The following is a 23,739-nucleotide window of genomic DNA, read 5'->3' as shown; positions in this document are numbered from 1 at the left end:
TCCTGGTTACGACAAGTGTAGAACATACAGTTCCACCGTGGTTCCAAATTCAAATTAAACGTGATGTCCCTTCGATACCGACTACAGGTTAGGTTCGGCCATGACAGTGGCATAAGTGGCAGCATGTAGAAGCTCTGTCACCAGTAAACTTTCTGACAGTAGTGTTTTTATCTTAGTTAAAGAACCAAACGCCGTGTAAAGTCACGCGGCACTTACTCTATCTTTTGCTTCAGCTTCAAATGTTGAGTATATTGGTTTATATTGGTTTTGGTTTTTACGGGATTTGGGCCCTTCGTGACGACATAGGGCCATGAAATTGTTGTTTGCTCAACGTTCCAAACGCCTCAAGTTCTCTACGAAAGGCATGTGTCAGGGTTGGAATAATGGTTCGGCCCAAAAATTTCCGTAATGTACTTCACGCTTTAACATGACCATACTTAACTGTTGATGGAAATTTTTATTAATGTGAAACTTCCTGGCAGATTAAAACTGTGTGCCGGACCGAGACTCGAACTCGGGACCTTTGCCTTTCTCGGGCAAGTGCTCTACCAACTGAGCTACCCAAGCACGACTCACGCCCCGTCCTCACAGCTTTAATTCCGCCAATACCTCTTTGTTTTATTAATGTGTCTTCATTCATTGTCAGTAACGATATGTGACGATTTCGTTTCCCAGAGAGACACAGATCTTTTCGTCACATCACTCCAAGTTCAAAAATGCCACTCCCAGCGACTGGTGAAATAGAATTCGATAGTTAACGTGTATTAGTATGTAGTAAACAACGATATGTGCAGGGTTCGATTCCCAGTCATCACTGCACTCTTCATCAAATCACTTCTAGTTTAGACATGCGCACATCTCGCTTCTTATGAAAGAAACCTATATTTAATGTCCATTCGTGGCTGGAAAGCAATGGCCATAGGTGCCAGCTTCGAATCCTGGGAAGACCGAAAATATTAGTTTTTCTCGTCATTGCAGTTTCAGAAATCTCGCTACTATTGAGAAAATTCGATATCTGGAATTTGACTCTGCTTATATAACAATCGGATTAGGTGCTGGGTTCGAATCACCATCCAACACATACCTTATGTCATTTCAAGTTTGTTACTTGGGAATGAAACCATATTTAACATCTTTCGTCGTTAGTTAACAGAGAAAACAGTTTCTGGATAGTCGTCTCGATACTGTACAAAAAATTCCGTCTTGTCATTTTAAGTTCAGATTTGCTAACTGCTACTGCCTACATAGATTAACGTGCCATCATGAAGATAGTGGAATTACTGTTGATACTTTTTTGACGCTGTCAATTATGGTTTTGTAACTGGTTTAGTCCATTATTCAGTTTGCGCTTAGTGAACGATGATTAACAGGTGGTTGTAAAACGTTTTCGAGAGCAAAAATACTTCGGGTAATCATAGAGATTTGGAAGTCCAGATATTCTTGAAAATCTCTTATTTAATAAACAATCTAGTTTTGAGTAAGGATTACGGAATAATTCATGTGTTAAGAGCTGCGGGCATTGTTTGTGCCAGATACTAAGGAGAATGGTAAAAGTTTAGAAATGTCACTTCTTAAAATAAATTTGAGGTTACAAGCGTTGAGGATTGTATCAGGTGTTCCGTAATACTTTTAGTATTAACTTAGACCTGGACTTATTGCAGTACAGAGCAGTGTTTTCTATTAATCATTTGTTATAATCATTTTGTGTAGCCTAGCGACTGTTCTGCAAGACGTTATGTGGGCCGCATGCAAATCAAGCGAAATGCAATTCAGGTCGTTCGGATACTTTTGAGCAGGCAAGTACAGGGTTATTACAAATGATTGAAGCGATTTCGCAGCTCTACAATAACTTTATTATTTGAAATATTTTCACAATGCTTTGCACACACATACAAAAACTCAAAAAGTTTTTTTAGGCATTCACAAATGTTCGATATGTGCCCCTTCAGTGATTCGGCAGACATCAAGCCGATAATCAAGTTCCTCCCACACTCGGCGCAGCATGTCCCCATCAATGAGTTCGAAAGCATAGTTGATGCGAGCTCGCAGTTCTGGCGCTTTTCTTGGTAGAGGAGGTTTAAACACTGAATCTTTCACATAACCCCACAGAAAGAAATCGCATGGGGTTAAGTCGGGAGAGCGTGGAGGCCATGACATGAATTGCTGATCATGATCTCCACCACGACCGATCCATCTGTTTTCCAATCTCCTGTTTAAGAAATGCCGAACAGCATGATGGAAGTGCGGTGGAGCACCATCCTGTTGAAAGATGAAGTCGGCGCTGTCGGTCTCCAGTTGTGGCATGAGCCATTTTTCCAGCATGTCCAGATACACGTGTCCTGTAACGTTTTTTTCGCAGAAGAAAAAGGGGCCGTAAACTTTAAACCGTGAGATTTGACAAAACACGTTAACTTTTGGTGAATTGCGAATTTGCTGCACGAATGCGTGAGGATTCTCTACCACCCAGATTCGCACATTGTGTCTGTTCACTTCACCATTAAGAAAAAATGTTACTTCATCACTGAAAACAAGTTTCGCACTGAACGCATCCTCTTCCATGAGCTGTTGCAACCGCGCCGAAAATTCAAAGCGTTTGACTTTGTCATCGGGTGTCAGGGCTTGTAGCAATTGTAAACGGTAAGGCTTCTGCTTTAGCCTTTTCCGTAAGATTTTCCAAACCGTCGGCTGTGGTACGTTTAGCTCCCTGCTTGCTTTATTCGTCGACTTCCGCGGGCTACGCGTGAAACTTGCCCGCACGCGTTCAACCGTTTCTTCGCTCACTGCAGGCCGACCCGTTGATTTCCCCTAACAGAGGCATCCAGAAGCTTTAAACTGCGCATACCATCGCCGAATGGAGTTAGCAGTTGGTAGATCTTTGTTGAACTTCGTCCTGAAGTGTCGTTGCACTGTTATGACTGACTGATGTGAGTGCATTTCAAGCACGACATACGCTTGCTCGGCTCCTGTCGCCATTTTATCTCACTGCGCTCTCAAGCACTCTGGCGGCAGAAGCCTGAAGTGCGGCTTCAGCCGAACAAAACTTTATGAGTTTTTCTACGTATCTGTAGTGTGTCGTGACCATATGTCAATGAATGGAGCTACAGTGAATTTATGAAATCGCTTCAATCATTTGTAATAGCCCTGTACATGGTGGAGTGGTTGCTTTGAAAAGGACGCTGCCGATTTTCTTCCCCATCCTTGACCAATGCGAACTTGTGCTCAGTCGCTGATGGTCTTGTCTTCGGCGGGACGAACCACAAAACCGTAATCTTCCCTCCTTCTTCTTCAGACAAACGTCGTCTACGCGGCATTAAATCTTAATCTCCCCCCTCCCTCCCCATTCTGCAATTTTGCAAACAGAACATGTCAGTAGCGTGACTCACCTCTAAGGAACAGGATATATAACTGAAAACATTCACAGTACACTTTCCATGGTACGTACCTAACCGAAATAACTCAAATTAGATATTTTGGGGGAACTGAAATTCCAGGCATGACAAATTAAAGCATAACAATGTCCCTCCCCCCCCCCAAATAATAATAAAATAAAATGCAAGACGAGTACACAAAACCTGTAATTTGCTTCAGCAAGAGCTGCACTGTTCCCTACATTCCTTCACGCGTAATGGCTCCACTCTATCAACTGGACATAACTGAGACGAAAACTGTTTAATACGTTCCCCTTCCTTGTATGGAAGCATAGACTAATGAGCAACTGAATTAGATACACCAACAGTACTTAGTAGCCCATCTTAAAATTTAACTCTGATGACGGTGGCGAAACATCGTGGCATGGACACCATGAGATATCAAAATTGCTGGGGAGCCATTCTGATCTATGAGCGCATTACTTACGATGGTCCCCAGCTGCGACCGAAGCGCACACATCTCGCTCGATGGTGTCCCGGTTACGCTCAATACGATTGCGGTTAGGTGACCCGAGTGGCCACATAAGCACACTCGTGTTCGTTAAGTTTTACTCCACCATTCCGACATAATTAGGAAGAAATGGTGTGAGGCATTGTCTTGCTGAAGTTACAGGGCACCATCTGGGTTCTGTGGGCGAACAAACAGAAACGTGTCATCTGACACTAGGTTCCTGTGTAGCTCGCTGGTGACCGAAGAGCAGACGTTTCGAGGACAACATCTGATCCTCTATAAACATCCCCACTCCACCACCTACCTAAACGCCGCCCTGTAGGCATGCGACATTCATTGCCACAGGTGGCTTTCCACACACTCGTACTCTGCCAACAATGTGTACGGCGAATCATTCAATACATGTGACCTTTTGCAGTGTCCAGTGGCTGTGTTGGTATCTTGCGATGCGCAGATGTAAACAGATGTCTTTTGTACCCCATAGCCAGGAGGTGGTTCTCTGAGGCTCTGAGCACTATGGGGGAGGTGGTTATCGATGTGATGTCTGCACACTTGTGCTTTTGCAGTCCACTATTGAAGTGATTAATCGGTTGTCGGTGCGTAGAATGTTTATTCGATGTTGCAATTCGCAATAGTCAACGGTAACATCAGTTATCAACACATTGTTGACCTTCGCAGTTGACTATAATTATGGCGGTTGTCTTCGAATTAAATACTCGCGCTGACACATGAAAAGCTCAGTGGATGCACGGCTTCTGAGAGGGAGTGCTAAATACGTTGGAGAACAAAGATATGTCTGTAATCAAATTCGTTGATATCGGGCGCCTTGCCCATTTCTCTCATTCGGTTGTTCGTCAGCGCACATAGATCCTAACTGTGTAATAACCGAAGACGTTGAAGGAAATTCACTTGTTGTTTGCTAGTTACTCGAATTTCATCACGAGTAGTACATATCTACATCTACATCTACATCCATACTCCGCAAGCCACGTGGCGACGTGTGGCGGAGGGTACTTTGAGTACCTCTATCGGTTCTCCCTTCTATTCCAGTCTCGTATTGTTCGCGGAAAGAAAGATTGTCGGTATGCCTCTGTGTGGGCTCTAATCTCTCTCATTTTATCCTCATGGTCTCTTCGCGAGATATACGTAGGAGGGAGCAATATTCTGCTTGACTCCTCGAAACTTCAACAAAAGCTCGTACTGAGCTACTGAGCGTCTCTCCTGCAAAGTCTTCCACTGGAGTTTATCTATCATCTCCGTAACGCTTTCGCGATTACCAAATGATGCTGTAACGAAGCGCGCTGCTCTCCGTTGGATCTTCTCTATCTCCTCTATCAACCCTATCTGGAACGGATCCCACACTGGTGAGCAGCATTCAAGCAGTGGGCGAAGAAGTGTACTGTAACCTACTTCCTTTGTTTTCAGATTGCATTTCCTTAGGACTCTTCCAATGAATCTCAGTCTGGCATCTGCTTTACCGACGATCAACTTTATATGATCATTCCATTTTAAATCACATAGTTGTTTGAAATTCAGCGCAACATTGTATTGTCAAAGCACTTATGTATTGAAAAGCAGAAAGCATTAATATGGTATTGGTTAACTGCAGGAGTGTCTGGTAAAATTCAAGTATTAGTCTCACTAACGATAATAATCCCACATCGTACTAAGAAAGAAAGTAAAGAGAAAGCAGATGTTAATAGCAGCGAATTAAACATATATTTCAAAGAAAGGCTGGATGCCAAGGGTATCGGTACATTTATTGCCATAAAGAACTCGATAAAATGTGGTGAGGTTACTACAAATGCCAGCCGGTGTGGTCGAGCGGTTCTAGGCGCTACAGTCTGGAACCGCGCGACCGCTACGGTCGCAGGTTCGAATCCTGCCTCGGGCATGGGTGTGTGTGTTGTCCTTAGGTTAGTTAGGTTTAAGTAGTTCTAAGTTCTAGGGGACTTATGACCTCAGCAGTTGAGTCCCATAGTGCTCAGAGCCATTTGAACCATTTTTTTGGGACTGATGACCACAGCAGTTGAGTCCCATAGTGCTCAGAGCTATTTACATTACGTACTGAAAGCCCAACGAACTGTTGCGGTTTTTATCCTTTGAAATGTATCATGACATCTGTGCTTGTCCCGCATGCCAGGTGATTAAAATAAATGGCAAGAACAAGGACGCGGGTCATATTTTTAAACGTCTTTTGAAAATTAACTTTAGCATTTAGCTAGAGAACTGGATCATGACGGTAACGGCTTACACCTGCTAATACCAACGGGTTAGAATTTACCGATTCAGTTAACATAGAGGATGGTATCAGTGATCATAACCTTGTTGACAAACAGAAACTGAACTAAGCCAAATGCCGTATTGGCCGTGCGGTTCTAGGCGCTACAGTTCCAACTGCCGTGTGATGAACTTTGTTTTAGAGATGTTGTTGACTTTTTCCTATGAACTTCCTTCTGTGGGAGGAGGAAGCGTTTGGTGTACGAGACACCGATAGACACTTCAGGAGAGCTGGTTGCTCGTTTGGCTGAAGCTGCAGCTAATGTACGTACTTCAAACACCTGGTTGTTTTGGGCCTATTAGACAGTCACATAGATGGCAGTTGTGCGTTTCTGTAAACGGATGACATTTTCAGCAACATCCCTAAAACAATATTCATCACGCAGCAGTTTGAACACCGTCACGGCACAGCACTAGTGTCAAAACCTTAGTGGACCCAGAGTGGGGGACCGAGCGAGGTGGCGCAGTGGTTAGCACACTGGACTCGCATTCGGGAGGACGACGATTCAATCCCGCGTCCGGCCATGCTGATTTAGGTATTCCGTGATTTCCCTAAATCGCTCCAAGCAAATGCCGGAATGGTTCCTTTCAAAGGGCACGGCCAACTTCCTTCCCCATCCGCCCCTAATCCGATGAGACCAGAGTGGGGAAACTGTGCACCTGTGACGTTTTTGTCACATAAAAAAGTGTTTCTCTTTATTTCCTCCAAACACTCTAAAATTCTGTATTCATAGTGTATTTACACACTGTATATTCCGCAAACAGCGACCTTGTGAAAATCAGGTCCTTCTGTTCGTGCATTAAATCCGAAAGGTGTAATGTGCTGCTAATACATAGAAAGATAGATCCCTTATCATTTAGCTACAAAATAGCAGGTCAGCAACTGGAAGCAGTTAATTCCATAAATTATCTGGGAGTACGCATTAGGAGTGATTTAAAATGGAATGATCATATAAAGTTGATCGTCGGTAAAGCAGATGCCAGACTGAGATTCATTGGAAGAATCCTAAGGAAATGCAATCCGAACACAAAGAACACCTCTGTTCACGAGTCTGGGTATTTTGACATTGGCCTCTCAATATGTAGATTCCTTATTGTCGTTTCTTGTTACCAATATTAGTTTATTTCCAACAATAAGCAGCTTTCACTCGTTTAATACTCGGCAGAAATCAAACCTCCATTTGGATCGGACTTCCTTGACTCTTGTGCAAAAAGGTGTGCAGTATACTGCTGCATCCATTTTCAATAAGCTGCCACTCGAATTCAAAAATCTTAGCAGCAATCCACGCGCTTTCAAATCGAAACTGAAGGGTTTCCTCATGGGTCACTCCTTCTATTCTGTCGAGGAGTTCCTTGAAAAATTAAGCTGATTCTCATTGTATTGCTGATAGCGTTTGCTTAAACTTATGGACTGATTTTCTTTCAGGTTCATGAACATTTATTTTTATCTGTTATTACTTTTATGTTGTAAGTTCATGTACTGACACGTTCCATGACCTTGGAGATTTGCTCCTCAATTTGGTCCTACGGAACGTGACATGTAAATAAATAAATAAATAAACACTGAAAGTTTTAATACAGTCTTACTATTAATATGTTTGCTTATTAATTTTGAAAAAGTGTTATGTAGTAGGTAAGCATTTCAAAACATTTAGAACTAAATGACAAGACGACGCACGCCACATTTCCGTAGCATGCCACAATGTTGCAAGACGTCGCCCCAGCGTAAACGACGCTTTAAAGCCAGGTTTGTATTGTATGGTGGATGTGATGTATTGCGTACGAAACTAAAACCTGCAATTAGATCCAAACGTCGTGCAAAACTGTGAAGAGGTGTCATCCTGCAGCAAGATAGCGCTCGCCCACATTCTGCCAAACGGACAGCCGACGCAATAAAGAAGTTGAGATTCGATGTGCTGGAACATCCACCATACAGTCCAGACCTGACTCCAAGCGACTTTCACATGTTTGGACCCTTAACGGAATCACTACAGGGAAGAAGATTTGAAAGTGATGAAGACGTCATTGCTGCGGTGCAAAATTGGTTACAGATGCAACCGATAAACGTATTTTCTGATGAAATAAACAAACTCGTAAAACGTCGGGAAAACTGCATTGAAGTCCAGGGAGGTTACGTAGAAAAGTAACGCATGTATCAGTTTTTTATCATCAGAATAAGTACAGCTTTTCACAAATGTGCCTTTACTTTTTGAATTCCCCTCGTATACCTGAATGTAGATGAATTTGTAAATAAGCTTTACCTATAATGTACTTTTAAAGATATAACCAGGGATGGCTTTTCTGATAGTGCATACGCGTGGGTATCTCGTATCGCTTTCGCGTGTACCAAATTGACCTGTGATCAGTATTATTTATTTCAAGTTTCTGCTACCAGTCACTTTTTATTTTATGCTTAATCTAACATAATGCAACGCGTTTCGAACATGTTTTGTTCACCTTCAAGCGTTTGTACATACATACACACATCGAGAAATGTTAATTAAAAATAAACAGTCTTATACTAGATTAATCTAGAACACTTTTTTACTGTAGCTGCTGGTGTGGCATTTGGGGGGGAAGAGGGAGGCAGTGTATATCTAGAAATCGAAGTCAGTGATGTCTTCTGCTGGTTTTCTTCATTGTTGTTGACTATGTATATCACAGCCTGTATCGGATGCATATACCTTTGCATCAGTTATGTGTTACGAAAATAGTGTGCTATCCCTACTTGTATACGTTCAATATTCCCCGTAAGTCCTATCTGGTACGACTCCCACATGATTATAGGAGTGGTCACTTCAATACTTTCAAGCAATCACCTCTAGGCCGGTTACAGTTCCATAGTATAACATCAAAGACCAAAGTCTGCCACCTGCTTAACTGCGCATGAGCTTGTGCGATATTTCCATTTCATATCCCTAAAAGTTGGTAAACATTGCCTCTGGATCACGGGGTCCCGAGTTCGATTCCCGGCCGGATTGGGGATTTTCTGTACCTGTGGAGTGGGTGATTGTGTTGTCCTCATCACTTCATCATCATCATCATTCGTGGCAGTAGCTCGATTGGACTATATGCAAAATTGGACTTTGTATTGGCGCTGATGACCGCGCAGTTGAGCTCCCCACAAACCAAACATCACCGTCAAATTGGTACACCCTGGTATTTGTATGATTTGATCGATAACGTAAGTTAGTGACATGTAAACATCAAAAAGAGAATCACATTGCACTGTAGGAAATACTGCAACCTGCCACAAGTTTCTTTGGGGCCCGACACCTGGAAGTCTGGGACTCGTTTAAGTCGCACTCAGATAACCGCCTGCACAATAGCTCAGCGTGTTCGGTTAGAGAGCTGGTTGGTCTCTGTAATAAAGAAACTGAGTGACAGGATCAACAACGAAATTCAACGGATATCATGTGAGGTGCGCTGCGACCAAATACAACGAACAATAACGAATAAAATCCAAAAAAACAAAAAAACAAAAAGCAAATGTTGAAGCCACTGCTAACGACAAGCGGGAAATCGGGGTTCGAGTCTCACTCCGGCACAAATTTAACTGGCGTCATTCCATTATACAGCTGATGATAGTCCATATTCGCAAATGCGAATACAGTACATGTATTTCATGACGGTTGTAGCCGCCGCGCGCTACGGCCGCAGGTTCGAATCCTGCCTCGGGCATGGATGTGTGTTATGTCCTTAGGTTAGTCAGGTTTAAGTAGTTCTAAGTTCTAGGGGACTGATGACCTCAGGAGTTAAGTCGCATAGTGCTCAGAGCCATTTGAACCATTTTTTGTAGCCGCCGCAGTGTCTGTTCCTTCGGACATGCATGCATATTCTAATGAACTTTGCATCGTAATTCGGAATAACATTGTCACTGCAGTATCGTATGACACAGACTTATCCTGCTAAGTTAACTTGATACTGTCTTCGTATTTCACTTAAATATTGTGACCGATTTTCACTTATGGTATGTCATCTTACTACCAAACGTATGTTTTAGTCCAGGAAGATTATTTCACGCAGAAACTACATCTAATTTCGTCTTCATTGCGAATTATCTATTTTAGCTGTCACTAGCACTATGAGAAAGTAATTAATGCTGCAGTAGGACGCTAGGTCTGTGGAAACGTCACACGGCGTAGCTGAAGTTGGGTTGATTCTAGGTTCTAATCCGACGGCACACTAACGTGACAGAGCTACAGCGGTTCGGCTTGCTGAATGTGGCAAATAACCCACGTTAAAATCCTCCTCTATGACACGAGAAAGCTATTATTCGACTTCATTTCTTCGATAACACTTTCATCGTACAGGGCACAGATGTTCGAGCTTCCCACCTTCCCCCTTCTATTAAATCCGAAATCGCCACAAACCTGTACACCAACCTCCTTTTCCCTGGTGGTACATTACATTATTAGTATTCCTCACATCAAATCCTGCGAGAATACTGGTTACAGCGTTGTTGTCACTGCATGGTTTATAGAAAATATTTGACGCCGAAGACCAAACTACAGTATTGAATAATCTTATGCTTGCCTGTGTGAGTGTATAAACGTCCTCTGTAGATCATAGGCTCAACGCGCGATCCCTCGCGATCACTTGGGCTGACACCGGCTAGCGTCAGGCGGCCATAGATCGGTGGGGGCAGAAATTTTTCTGATGAGGATAGGCAGTCACGAGCTTTTCACGGGAACGTTTTCGCAAGGTTTTGGTGTTACTGGCGGGTTATAAAATGAGGTAAATTATTGCTTACCTTCCAACAGACCGACGAGCTGTAGTTTACTAAATTACGGAAGAATCGGGTTCAGTAACTCAGTTTTTCTCTTGCACTGCATGGCGTTACCATGGAGAGTAGCTTAGTTGGGAGCAACACTCCTGTAAAAACTCCCGTATCCTACAGTGTTGGCAATTTGCGGAAATGGCAGCCATGTTATTTCAGTGATTACAAAATCAAGTTGAATGTACGCTCTGGGTAGCTGAGGCAGCTGAGTAATGGCGATTCTATCGAGCAATGAATGAATGCGTTCAACGGACTCCAGGGAGGCAGAAAGTCAGAATTCTTATCCAGTCCAGCGCATCTGTGCTACGACAGAATCATGACCCAGCCATATGTGAAGTTCAGTGGCGTGGGAGATTGATTCTAGATTAGTATAAGTAGGGTCAGAGTTCGATTTCCAGGCGAAGGTTTTTAATAGGCACTACTAGATCCTGGTTACGACAAGTGTAGAACATACAGTTCCACCGTGGTTCCAAATTCAAATTAAACGTGATGTCCCTTCGATACCGACTACAGGTTAGGTTCGGCCATGACAGTGGCATAAGTGGCAGCATGTAGAAGCTCTGTCACCAGTAAACTTTCTGACAGTAGTGTTTTTATCTTAGTTAAAGAACCAAACGCCGTGTAAAGTCACGCGGCACTTACTCTATCTTTTGCTTCAGCTTCAAATGTTGAGTATATTGGTTTATATTGGTTTTGGTTTTTACGGGATTTGGGCCCTTCGTGACGACATAGGGCCATGAAATTGTTGTTTGCTCAACGTTCCAAACGCCTCAAGTTCTCTACGAAAGGCATGTGTCAGGGTTGGAATAATGGTTCGGCCCAAAAATTTCCGTAATGTACTTCACGCTTTAACATGACCATACTTAACTGTTGATGGAAATTTTTATTAATGTGAAACTTCCTGGCAGATTAAAACTGTGTGCCGGACCGAGACTCGAACTCGGGACCTTTGCCTTTCTCGGGCAAGTGCTCTACCAACTGAGCTACCCAAGCACGACTCACGCCCCGTCCTCACAGCTTTAATTCCGCCAATACCTCTTTGTTTTATTAATGTGTCTTCATTCATTGTCAGTAACGATATGTGACGATTTCGTTTCCCAGAGAGACACAGATCTTTTCGTCACATCACTCCAAGTTCAAAAATGCCACTCCCAGCGACTGGTGAAATAGAATTCGATAGTTAACGTGTATTAGTATGTAGTAAACAACGATATGTGCAGGGTTCGATTCCCAGTCATCACTGCACTCTTCATCAAATCACTTCTAGTTTAGACATGCGCACATCTCGCTTCTTATGAAAGAAACCTATATTTAATGTCCATTCGTGGCTGGAAAGCAATGGCCATAGGTGCCAGCTTCGAATCCTGGGAAGACCGAAAATATTAGTTTTTCTCGTCATTGCAGTTTCAGAAATCTCGCTACTATTGAGAAAATTCGATATCTGGAATTTGACTCTGCTTATATAACAATCGGATTAGGTGCTGGGTTCGAATCACCATCCAACACATACCTTATGTCATTTCAAGTTTGTTACTTGGGAATGAAACCATATTTAACATCTTTCGTCGTTAGTTAACAGAGAAAACAGTTTCTGGATAGTCGTCTCGATACTGTACAAAAAATTCCGTCTTGTCATTTTAAGTTCAGATTTGCTAACTGCTACTGCCTACATAGATTAACGTGCCATCATGAAGATAGTGGAATTACTGTTGATACTTTTTTGACGCTGTCAATTATGGTTTTGTAACTGGTTTAGTCCATTATTCAGTTTGCGCTTAGTGAACGATGATTAACAGGTGGTTGTAAAACGTTTTCGAGAGCAAAAATACTTCGGGTAATCATAGAGATTTGGAAGTCCAGATATTCTTGAAAATCTCTTATTTAATAAACAATCTAGTTTTGAGTAAGGATTACGGAATAATTCATGTGTTAAGAGCTGCGGGCATTGTTTGTGCCAGATACTAAGGAGAATGGTAAAAGTTTAGAAATGTCACTTCTTAAAATAAATTTGAGGTTACAAGCGTTGAGGATTGTATCAGGTGTTCCGTAATACTTTTAGTATTAACTTAGACCTGGACTTATTGCAGTACAGAGCAGTGTTTTCTATTAATCATTTGTTATAATCATTTTGTGTAGCCTAGCGACTGTTCTGCAAGACGTTATGTGGGCCGCATGCAAATCAAGCGAAATGCAATTCAGGTCGTTCGGATACTTTTGAGCAGGCAAGTACAGGGTTATTACAAATGATTGAAGCGATTTCGCAGCTCTACAATAACTTTATTATTTGAAATATTTTCACAATGCTTTGCACACACATACAAAAACTCAAAAAGTTTTTTTAGGCATTCACAAATGTTCGATATGTGCCCCTTCAGTGATTCGGCAGACATCAAGCCGATAATCAAGTTCCTCCCACACTCGGCGCAGCATGTCCCCATCAATGAGTTCGAAAGCATAGTTGATGCGAGCTCGCAGTTCTGGCGCTTTTCTTGGTAGAGGAGGTTTAAACACTGAATCTTTCACATAACCCCACAGAAAGAAATCGCATGGGGTTAAGTCGGGAGAGCGTGGAGGCCATGACATGAATTGCTGATCATGATCTCCACCACGACCGATCCATCTGTTTTCCAATCTCCTGTTTAAGAAATGCCGAACAGCATGATGGAAGTGCGGTGGAGCACCATCCTGTTGAAAGATGAAGTCGGCGCTGTCGGTCTCCAGTTGTGGCATGAGCCATTTTTCCAGCATGTCCAGATACACGTGTCCTGTAACGTTTTTTTCGCAGAAGAAAAAGGGGCCGTAAACTTTAAACCGTGAGATTTGACAAAACACGTTAACTTTTGGTGAATTGCGAATTTGCTGCACGAATGCGTGAGGATTCTCTACCACCCAGATTCGCACATTGTGTCTGTTCACTTCACCATTAAGAAAAAATGTTACTTCATCACTGAAAACAAGTTTCGCACTGAACGCATCCTCTTCCATGAGCTGTTGCAACCGCGCCGAAAATTCAAAGCGTTTGACTTTGTCATCGGGTGTCAGGGCTTGTAGCAATTGTAAACGGTAAGGCTTCTGCTTTAGCCTTTTCCGTAAGATTTTCCAAACCGTCGGCTGTGGTACGTTTAGCTCCCTGCTTGCTTTATTCGTCGACTTCCGCGGGCTACGCGTGAAACTTGCCCGCACGCGTTCAACCGTTTCTTCGCTCACTGCAGGCCGACCCGTTGATTTCCCCTAACAGAGGCATCCAGAAGCTTTAAACTGCGCATACCATCGCCGAATGGAGTTAGCAGTTGGTAGATCTTTGTTGAACTTCGTCCTGAAGTGTCGTTGCACTGTTATGACTGACTGATGTGAGTGCATTTCAAGCACGACATACGCTTGCTCGGCTCCTGTCGCCATTTTATCTCACTGCGCTCTCAAGCACTCTGGCGGCAGAAGCCTGAAGTGCGGCTTCAGCCGAACAAAACTTTATGAGTTTTTCTACGTATCTGTAGTGTGTCGTGACCATATGTCAATGAATGGAGCTACAGTGAATTTATGAAATCGCTTCAATCATTTGTAATAGCCCTGTACATGGTGGAGTGGTTGCTTTGAAAAGGACGCTGCCGATTTTCTTCCCCATCCTTGACCAATGCGAACTTGTGCTCAGTCGCTGATGGTCTTGTCTTCGGCGGGACGAACCACAAAACCGTAATCTTCCCTCCTTCTTCTTCAGACAAACGTCGTCTACGCGGCATTAAATCTTAATCTCCCCCCTCCCTCCCCATTCTGCAATTTTGCAAACAGAACATGTCAGTAGCGTGACTCACCTCTAAGGAACAGGATATATAACTGAAAACATTCACAGTACACTTTCCATGGTACGTACCTAACCGAAATAACTCAAATTAGATATTTTGGGGGAACTGAAATTCCAGGCATGACAAATTAAAGCATAACAATGTCCCTCCCCCCCCCCAAATAATAATAAAATAAAATGCAAGACGAGTACACAAAACCTGTAATTTGCTTCAGCAAGAGCTGCACTGTTCCCTACATTCCTTCACGCGTAATGGCTCCACTCTATCAACTGGACATAACTGAGACGAAAACTGTTTAATACGTTCCCCTTCCTTGTATGGAAGCATAGACTAATGAGCAACTGAATTAGATACACCAACAGTACTTAGTAGCCCATCTTAAAATTTAACTCTGATGACGGTGGCGAAACATCGTGGCATGGACACCATGAGATATCAAAATTGCTGGGGAGCCATTCTGATCTATGAGCGCATTACTTACGATGGTCCCCAGCTGCGACCGAAGCGCACACATCTCGCTCGATGGTGTCCCGGTTACGCTCAATACGATTGCGGTTAGGTGACCCGAGTGGCCACATAAGCACACTCGTGTTCGTTAAGTTTTACTCCACCATTCCGACATAATTAGGAAGAAATGGTGTGAGGCATTGTCTTGCTGAAGTTACAGGGCACCATCTGGGTTCTGTGGGCGAACAAACAGAAACGTGTCATCTGACACTAGGTTCCTGTGTAGCTCGCTGGTGACCGAAGAGCAGACGTTTCGAGGACAACATCTGATCCTCTATAAACATCCCCACTCCACCACCTACCTAAACGCCGCCCTGTAGGCATGCGACATTCATTGCCACAGGTGGCTTTCCACACACTCGTACTCTGCCAACAATGTGTACGGCGAATCATTCAATACATGTGACCTTTTGCAGTGTCCAGTGGCTGTGTTGGTATCTTGCGATGCGCAGATGTAAACAGATGTCTTTTGTACCCCATAGCCAGGAGGTGGTTCTCTGAGGCTCTGAGCACTATGGGGGAGGTGGTTATCGATGTGATGTCTGCACACTTGTGCTTTTGCAGTCCACTATTGAAGTGATTAATCGGTTGTCGGTGCGTAGAATGTTTATTCGATGTTGCAATTCGCAATAGTCAACGGTAACATCAGTTATCAACACATTGTTGACCTTCGCAGTTGACTATAATTATGGCGGTTGTCTTCGAATTAAATACTCGCGCTGACACATGAAAAGCTCAGTGGATGCACGGCTTCTGAGAGGGAGTGCTAAATACGTTGGAGAACAAAGATATGTCTGTAATCAAATTCGTTGATATCGGGCGCCTTGCCCATTTCTCTCATTCGGTTGTTCGTCAGCGCACATAGATCCTAACTGTGTAATAACCGAAGACGTTGAAGGAAATTCACTTGTTGTTTGCTAGTTACTCGAATTTCATCACGAGTAGTACATATCTACATCTACATCTACATCCATACTCCGCAAGCCACGTGGCGACGTGTGGCGGAGGGTACTTTGAGTACCTCTATCGGTTCTCCCTTCTATTCCAGTCTCGTATTGTTCGCGGAAAGAAAGATTGTCGGTATGCCTCTGTGTGGGCTCTAATCTCTCTCATTTTATCCTCATGGTCTCTTCGCGAGATATACGTAGGAGGGAGCAATATTCTGCTTGACTCCTCGAAACTTCAACAAAAGCTCGTACTGAGCTACTGAGCGTCTCTCCTGCAAAGTCTTCCACTGGAGTTTATCTATCATCTCCGTAACGCTTTCGCGATTACCAAATGATGCTGTAACGAAGCGCGCTGCTCTCCGTTGGATCTTCTCTATCTCCTCTATCAACCCTATCTGGAACGGATCCCACACTGGTGAGCAGCATTCAAGCAGTGGGCGAAGAAGTGTACTGTAACCTACTTCCTTTGTTTTCAGATTGCATTTCCTTAGGACTCTTCCAATGAATCTCAGTCTGGCATCTGCTTTACCGACGATCAACTTTATATGATCATTCCATTTTAAATCACATAGTTGTTTGAAATTCAGCGCAACATTGTATTGTCAAAGCACTTATGTATTGAAAAGCAGAAAGCATTAATATGGTATTGGTTAACTGCAGGAGTGTCTGGTAAAATTCAAGTATTAGTCTCACTAACGATAATAATCCCACATCGTACTAAGAAAGAAAGTAAAGAGAAAGCAGATGTTAATAGCAGCGAATTAAACATATATTTCAAAGAAAGGCTGGATGCCAAGGGTATCGGTACATTTATTGCCATAAAGAACTCGATAAAATGTGGTGAGGTTACTACAAATGCCAGCCGGTGTGGTCGAGCGGTTCTAGGCGCTACAGTCTGGAACCGCGCGACCGCTACGGTCGCAGGTTCGAATCCTGCCTCGGGCATGGGTGTGTGTGTTGTCCTTAGGTTAGTTAGGTTTAAGTAGTTCTAAGTTCTAGGGGACTTATGACCTCAGCAGTTGAGTCCCATAGTGCTCAGAGCCATTTGAACCATTTTTTTGGGACTGATGACCACAGCAGTTGAGTCCCATAGTGCTCAGAGCTATTTACATTACGTACTGAAAGCCCAACGAACTGTTGCGGTTTTTATCCTTTGAAATGTATCATGACATCTGTGCTTGTCCCGCATGCCAGGTGATTAAAATAAATGGCAAGAACAAGGACGCGGGTCATATTTTTAAACGTCTTTTGAAAATTAACTTTAGCATTTAGCTAGAGAACTGGATCATGACGGTAACGGCTTACACCTGCTAATACCAACGGGTTAGAATTTACCGATTCAGTTAACATAGAGGATGGTATCAGTGATCATAACCTTGTTGACAAACAGAAACTGAACTAAGCCAAATGCCGTATTGGCCGTGCGGTTCTAGGCGCTACAGTTCCAACTGCCGTGTGATGAACTTTGTTTTAGAGATGTTGTTGACTTTTTCCTATGAACTTCCTTCTGTGGGAGGAGGAAGCGTTTGGTGTACGAGACACCGATAGACACTTCAGGAGAGCTGGTTGCTCGTTTGGCTGAAGCTGCAGCTAATGTACGTACTTCAAACACCTGGTTGTTTTGGGCCTATTAGACAGTCACATAGATGGCAGTTGTGCGTTTCTGTAAACGGATGACATTTTCAGCAACATCCCTAAAACAATATTCATCACGCAGCAGTTTGAACACCGTCACGGCACAGCACTAGTGTCAAAACCTTAGTGGACCCAGAGTGGGGGACCGAGCGAGGTGGCGCAGTGGTTAGCACACTGGACTCGCATTCGGGAGGACGACGATTCAATCCCGCGTCCGGCCATGCTGATTTAGGTATTCCGTGATTTCCCTAAATCGCTCCAAGCAAATGCCGGAATGGTTCCTTTCAAAGGGCACGGCCAACTTCCTTCCCCATCCGCCCCTAATCCGATGAGACCAGAGTGGGGAAACTGTGCACCTGTGACGTTTTTGTCACATAAAAAAGTGTTTCTCTTTATTTCCTCCAAACACTCTAAAATTCTGTATTCATAGTGTATTTACACACTGTATATTCCGCAAACAGCGACCTTGTGAAAATCAGGTCCTTCTGTTCGTGCATTAAATCCGAAAGGTGTAATGTGCTGCTAATACATAGAAAGATAGATCCCTTATCATTTAGCTACAAAATAGCAGGTCAGCAACTGGAAGCAGTTAATTCCATAAATTATCTGGGAGTACGCATTAGGAGTGATTTAAAATGGAATGATCATATAAAGTTGATCGTCGGTAAAGCAGATGCCAGACTGAGATTCATTGGAAGAATCCTAAGGAAATGCAATCCGAACACAAAGGAAGTAGGTTACAGTACGCTTGTTCGCCCACTGCTTGAATACTGCTCAGCAGTGTGGGATCCGTACCAGATAGGGTTGATAGAAGAGATAGAGAAGATCCAACGGAGAGCAGCGCGCTTCGTTACAAAATCATTTAGTAATCGCGAAAGCGTTACGGAGATGATACATAAACTCCAGTGGAAGACTTTGCAGGAGAGACGCTCAGTAGCTCGGTACGGGCTTTTGTTAAAGTTTCGAGAACATACCTTCACCGAAGAGTCAAGCAGTGTATTGCTCCCTCCTACGTATATCTCGCGAAGAGACCATGAGGATAAAATCAGAGAGATTAGAGCCCACACAGAAGCATACCGACAATCCTTCTTTCCACGAACAATGCGAGACTGGAATAGAAGGGAGAACAGATAGAGGTACGCAGGGTACCCTCCGCCACACACCGTCAGGTGGCTTGCGGAGTATGGATGTAGATGTAGATGTAGAAAGGTAATAGGTTGTGTCTACTAGGTTGATGCAAGGTTTGTTGGCTTCCGAAAGGCGTTCCATCTAATCGCTTGCGGAATGTAATATGAAGAATCCTAAGAGGCAGCCTACAAAACCGTCGTTTGACGAATTATTGAGTGTTGTTCATCGTTCTGGGCTCACCATCAAGTTGGGATAACCGAATAGAGTGGAAGGATTCAACGAATAGCTGCTAATTCGTTATGAATTTAAGTCAGTATGAGAATGTCACTAAGAGGCTCAAGAAACTCCAGTGGGAGACGGCTCAAAAAAGATGGAGATCTGATGCCCAGAATTGCGAGAATCACCATCCAGCATGATTAGAGAAACGTACATCTAGCGTAATGGCCACAAAGGTAAAATCATCAACACGTGGATTTCCACAGGGTGCACCGACAGTCTTGCCGATTTAGCACCTTCTTCAAATAGAGCAGGCAGAGGGAAAAAGGATTTTTTGGATATATACCTTAAGGTGAACTGTGAAATGCAAATATAGGTGTGAAAGTAGATTTAGAATGACGAACACGATTGACCGATTCTTGAGTGTTGCTATACAATCTGAAACGCTTAGAGGTAGGAATAATGGAGGACGTAGGAATGATACGAAGAAGTGCGACACGTTTCGCTTCGTCTTTGTTTAGATATTACGAGAGGGTCACGGAGATCCCCTTCCTCCATTGCAAGTTATGAATCGTGTTGTGGATCTGCGTCAGTACTCCACATGTCACCATGCTGCTTATGTGGAATGATACGTTACTGTTCCTATTGCATTCGTGGTGGGTTATTGCTAAACCTTCGAGAAGAGTCAGGTACTGCACTCTGACGGCAATGGAAATGTTACACCATGGAGTACAACTCTTGTTACTTATCAAACGATGCGGAGATGTTCTTCACTTAACGACTGTAAATTGATTAAACTCTCATTCCATTGGGAACTGTAGTCCAACTTCAACATCAGTTCGAGATGTGACCTGTACAAAGACGAATAAACTCCTGTATTCGTTGTGGCAAGGAAGCAAAGAACCTCCGAATGTCATACTGAGGAATCTGATGCCATGCTTGAAATGGATGCTATGATTTTTCCAATTTTGCGACACATACACACACAAAATGAAGGCAGGAAGAAGACTTTTGTCTTCCCATTGATGACGAGCTGGAGCACTAGCTCGGTTTTATAAGGATGAAACAGGAAACAGGCAGTGACCGTGGGAATCATCGCGACGTTCGTCAGAAGTGATTTATGGAAAGCAAAGAGGCCGGATCCAGATTTAAATTCTACTCCGACTGAATACGAATCTTCAGTCTCAACAACTACGCGAAACCAGTAGGTGAAATTATACAAGCGAGTTCATCTTTCTTTACACACTGATGAGAATACGAATCTTACTCGCTGCATCCAACTGACATAAAATTGCCGACAGTCTGTGATAGCGTAAAAATAGAGTTAGAAGTCAAGGATTTAGCGCAATAATTAAGTACCTGGACTTGAATTCGGGAGTATAGGGGTTCCGAGTATGATATGATGCCGGCCGGTGTGGCCGTGCGGTTAAAGGCGCTTCAGTCTGGAACCGCGTGACCGCTACGGTCGCAGGTTCGAATACTGCCTCGGGCATGGATGTGTGTGATGTCCTTAGGTTAGTTAGGTTTAAGTAGTTCTAAGTTCTAGGGGACTGATGACCACAGCAGTTAAGTCCCATAGCGCTCAGAGCCATTTGAACCATTATGATATGATGATCCTAATGTATAGTTTTCGTTTTTTCCCTGAATAGCTTTAGGCGAATGCCCAGGCAGTTTCTTCTCATCACAATCTATTCCGCATATGTCTTTGCAGCTGAATTAGAGTTTTATTAATGATGATTTAAATGTCGACAGCTCGTAAACTCCAATAAAACAGAAATAAGGAGATAAGAAGAGTTGCATGCGCCCAGAAGTTCTGACAAACCAGTCCCTGACCTTCTTTCCCTTCTGATCTTAGAAGATGGCGTCGGTGGCCATTTTGAAAAATCTAAGAGGGCACCAGATGGCAGGAAATTAAAAGACTAGTTCAACTGTGCTATTCAAGATAGCAAGAAATTCAAACACATTTGTCCTGATTCCAGTTTTGCAATGGTTCATACTCACGTTCACCACCCCTCCGCTGCTTCTATAGCCTCCCACAGCCCCTAGCAGAACTCCACCGACACCAAGACACCATTGTAGGCCCATGTACCCTCTATACTGCTGGCATCACTTAGTGCATTCCATATTACTCCAGTAGAGTGTGTTAAGTGTGGTATAACCCTTAATAATAACCAAGAAGAAACATTTCCATTTAGGAGTAACCACTGAAGTGTGAACATAAAGTATGTGCCACTATCATCAAATGGCTCTGAGCACTATGAGACTTAACATCTGTGGTCATCAGTGCCCTAGAACTTAGAACTACTTAAACCTAACAAGCTAAGGACATCACACACATCGATGCCCGAGGCAGGATTCGAACCTGCGACCGCAGCAGCAGCGCGGTTCCGGACTGAAGCGCCTGGAACCGCTTGGCCACAGCGGCCGGCACTATCATCCCTACTAGATAAAGTAAGTATTGCAGTGATATATTAGCAGTGTGTGTAAATATGTTTATGCAATCAATTCGTGACTGGTAACAACTTTGTGGCAATTCTGTGCAAATTTCAGTAATGTTTACAAAAATGCTGAATCTCTAGTAGTGCAGTTGGAACATCATATAGTTTGCGGTAGAGACTTTCAGAAATCAGCAAAAATATTTAACAATGAGTGCTTAGATCTGCAAGAAGTAACATTTAAAAAAATTAATGTTCTCAGGCTATGCTACGTGGCAGGTCATTGACAAACATATTATTTGGCAGTCATATATACAAAGTATTTATGAAGATCTATTGGTGAATTTAATAGAGCTCGCACGTTGTGATATTCACCCAACCAAAGTAGCTATAACCAAACATTTTGATTAGTGCTGTGCATCAGTACACCGTATTTTATATGTACCTAGCATACCAGAAGTAGGTGCTGTACTATGATCTTATTTAAATATGTTTATATATCTAACTATTTGTGAAAGCCTACAAATAAAGAAAGTGTAAGTCATGTTTGCTCTTTTTTTCTGTTCCAAAAACTTGCATATTATTGTAATTGTGTAGTTTTCAAAAAGTCTGTAAGGATGAAATAATGTCAGGTATTAAAGGACTCACTTATACAAAGTATAGTGATAACACTGATTTTCCATCTCCAGACAAATCAAAACCGAATTCAGTATTCATTTTTGATGATGCTACTATTGAAAACCAGCATCTGTAAAAAAATATTTTTGCTTTCGATGACATGAAACAATTGAAATGCTTACTATTTCACAACTACATTCATGGATACGTAAACCGTTGATGCAAAGTAATGCAATCCTTATTATAGCTTTTAAACAGGATAACATGAAGCTGAAACACGCTTAAAAAGATCAAGAGTATGCCTTACAGTGACTTCAGGAGTGTTTGTACACACTTCTGGAATCATGGTAAGAATGATTTATCAGTCACTTGTAAAACTATAAAATTGAATGATGGCTGATACAGACACAATTTCCAAGAGTATTAGATAGATCATATAACTCTATCAGTATGTAGCACACCACAGATAAATATGGTTGTGTGATACATCCAGATGAACCAGAGCTGATGGAGAAAATCAGTGCAGTGAATGAACACTTAGCAATATTATTAGATGATAGTAGTAATATGAATGGGCGAACGAATAAACTTGAAGCCAATAACCATAGAGTAATCACTTCCCTCTTAGAAAAGCGTCCACCCAAAGAACCACTGAGGAAACACATTCAAGAACATGTGACAGTACGATAACGGGTGAAGATTATTCACAGAGAAATTGGGTGCTTATGGTGATATTTTGTGTGATTAAGTTTGACGTGTCACGAGCAACGTATTTCCTTTACTTCGCTGCAGCCTAGATAGATACAGCTCGCAGCTTTCTATAATTACCTGTTTAAAGAGGTACACATGGCATTTAAAATCACCTTATGAATAAATTTGCATGCTCCTTGGATATTCAACCTGAGAGAGAGCATAGGCAGAATGTTTATCTATATGTTGACACAAAAACACAGACGATCGACAGAAGTCCTAAGGACAAAAGAAATCCATAGTAAGGCCATTTTAAGATTATCAATACATTAGTTGCTAAGGTTGCTGAGACTGAGGAGTAAATTAATACTTTGTGTGCAAGGATTGATGAAAGTGAAACCACTTTAAAAAAGAAGCCTCAAACCACACTACAATAATAAGAACGAGAAGTTAAAAATCGTTATCCAACACCAGGATTCTATAACAATTCTAAACAGCAGCTTCTTTCATGTGAAACGAAAATTTATACAGATGAGTGGAGCCGAAACAAAAGTATCACATCCATCCTGCAACATCATCACATTCCTGTCTGAGAAAATAAGATATGAACTAAATGGCGTGGAGACTGAACGAAAGAGGAACGTCAGGATGGCATCGACTCTTAAAACGTATGTTTCTGAACCAAAATCAGACCTAAATGTCTTGGAAATCGCTGGCTGGATAGCAGATAAAACAGATCCAAGACCAATACCACAACATAAGTATAAGCATATGTGTGTCACTAAAGATGTTAGTGAATTATGAACAAGCTCTCATCAATTTGA

General features: G+C 42.6%; 2 non-coding genes across 2 annotated transcripts; both read right to left on the bottom strand.

Moving 5' to 3' along the window:
• Positions 1 to 493: 493 nt before the first annotated feature.
• Positions 494 to 568, bottom strand: Trnas-aga (transfer RNA serine (anticodon AGA)). The gene has a single exon. It is a non-coding gene; the product is annotated as a tRNA-Ser (tRNA).
• Positions 569 to 11,858: 11,290 nt separating this feature from the next.
• On the bottom strand, positions 11,859 to 11,933 carry Trnas-aga (transfer RNA serine (anticodon AGA)). The gene has a single exon. It is a non-coding gene; the product is annotated as a tRNA-Ser (tRNA).
• Between the last annotated feature and the right edge of the window lie 11,806 nt (positions 11,934 to 23,739).

Source organism: Schistocerca serialis, chromosome 3 (genome assembly GCF_023864345.2).
Source record: "Schistocerca serialis cubense isolate TAMUIC-IGC-003099 chromosome 3, iqSchSeri2.2, whole genome shotgun sequence".
Lineage (NCBI taxonomy): Eukaryota > Metazoa > Arthropoda > Insecta > Orthoptera > Acrididae > Schistocerca > Schistocerca serialis.
This window is presented reverse-complemented; position numbering and strand designations above follow the sequence as displayed.